Here is a 2132-nt window from a genome sequence, read left to right on the forward strand (position 1 = left end):
GTCTAGGCTAATTCGAGTTCTTACCATCCTATGGTCACTGCAGCGCACCTTGCTGAGCACATCCACATCTTGTATAATGTCAGGGTTAGCGCAGAATATGAGGTCTATTTCATTGCTAGTCTCGCCGTTCGGCCTCCTCCACGTCCACTTTCGGCTATCCCGCTTGCGGAAGAAGGTATTCATTATCCGCATATTATTCTGTTCCGCAAACTCGACTAATAACTCTCCCCTGCTATTCCTAGTGCCTATGCCATATTCCCCCACTACCTTGTCTCCAGCCTGCTTCTTGCCTACCTTGGCATTGAAGTTGCCCATCAGTATAGTGTATTTTGTTTTCACTCTACCAATCGCCGATTCCACGTCTTCATAGAAGCTTTCGACTTCCTGGTCATCATGACTGGATGTAGGGGCGTACACTCGTACAACCTTCACTTTGTACCTCTTATTAAGTTTCACAACAAGACCTGCCATCCTCTCGTTAATGCTATAGAATTCCTGTATGTTACCAGCTATATTCTTATTAATCAGGAACCCGAGTCCTAGTTCTCGTCTCTCCGCTAAGCCCCGGTAGCACAAGACGTGCCCGCTTTTTAGCACTGTATATGCTTCTTGTGGCCTCCTAACTTCACTGAGCCCTATTATATCCCATTTACTGCCCTCTAATTCCTCCAATAGCACTGCTAGACTTGCCTCACTAGATAACGTTCTAGCGTTAAACGTTGCCAGGTTCATATTCCAATGGCGGCCTATCCGCCAATGGTGGTGGCTATGATGTTGGGCTGCTAAGCACGAGGTTGTGGGATCGAATCCCGGCCACAGCGGCCACATTTCAGTGGGGGCAAAGTGTGAAAACACCCGTGCACTTAGATTTAGGTGCACGTTAAAGAACCCCAGGTGGTCCAAATTATTCCGGAGTCCCCCACCAAATCGTGAATTTGGAACGTAAAGCCTCATAATTAATTTTTTAGACACTGAAACTGAAGGTTGGTGGGCAGGTCGAAGAACATGATTTCTGATGAGCAAACCTTGCTTTCCTTATGCAGTCTATGAAAGCACACACAACCCAGCTGCATTTTACATCCTCCCTTTCAGAATTTTTATTTCTGTTCTCTCAGTGCTCTAAAAAACTACATAACTGGACAAATTTAAATAAAACAACTGGTTGCACAATTAATTTAGGGAGATCCTTCTTTTCGAACAATATGAGTATGAATGTTTCTTGTTCCTTTCAGTTTCGTCTGGCAGAAGGTGTGATTGTTTCTGCAAGCCAAGCAGCGAAAATATTTTTAAAAAAACCAACGCTTGTATGCAGACACCGCTCAAGCGATATGGGGCACAGATGGCCTTGCAAACAGGAGTGTGAGTGGCATTGCTGCACACAAGTAAAGAGCAGCTGGGGAGCTGCCGAAGCAGCCACTTACCCCTAAAAAAGTGAACGTTGTGACAGGTATAATGGCAACATTTGCTTATATATAGATTCCTGTAACCTTGAAATGTCTATAATGGCACATTCTCTATAATAATCTTAATTTTCTTGAAATTTTGCCAACATTATTGAACGTTATGCACTACTGTGCCTATTTTTTTTTTTTTTTTTTTTTTTGGCAGCCACAGTCCGCTAATGGGGTCAGTTGAAAGGAGAAGACACCACTGCAACTGTGGGCGCAATAACACAACTCCTTGTCCGAGAAAACCCAAGAGGTGAGAAAATCTCACAAGCGGCTGGCGCTATCCAAGGGAGTGGAAAAGGTCGATCCGTAGGATTTTAATAAATGAATTTTACGAATGAAGGGGCCTAATTGCCTTTGTTTAGCAGCAGCTCTGAATGCAAGGCTGCCAATGGGCACCTTGAATGTATGGAGCTGCTGCCAATAATAGTGCTCACTGGTTCCAGCTAGTCCCAGTGGGGGCTGGGACCACTACCAACTGGGAATTTCACCGTAAGCCAGTTCAATGGGGACCAGTTGGGAATCAAGGGGGACCACTTGGGATATATTTTTTTAATTTATTTATAAAATACCTTACAAGGCCCCTACATAGGGATTGAGTAAGGGGGGCATACAATCAGTAACATACAATCTATTAACAACAATAACAAATGAAATCAGCAGCCAAGTGCACAGCCTAAAAGT

General features: G+C 44.1%; 1 long non-coding RNA gene across 1 annotated transcript; it reads left to right on the forward strand.

Annotated features, from left to right (window-relative positions):
* The first annotated feature begins 430 nt into the window (after nucleotides 1–430).
* Nucleotides 431–1790, forward strand: LOC129386268 (uncharacterized). The gene is made up of 2 exons (XR_008613708.2): nucleotides 431–1447; nucleotides 1609–1790. It is a non-coding gene; the product is annotated as an uncharacterized lncRNA (long non-coding RNA).
* Nucleotides 1791–2132: the final 342 nt, after the last annotated feature.

The sequence above is a fragment of the Dermacentor andersoni genome, chromosome 3, assembly GCF_023375885.2.
Source record: "Dermacentor andersoni chromosome 3, qqDerAnde1_hic_scaffold, whole genome shotgun sequence".
In the NCBI taxonomy this organism is placed as follows: domain Eukaryota; kingdom Metazoa; phylum Arthropoda; class Arachnida; order Ixodida; family Ixodidae; genus Dermacentor; species Dermacentor andersoni.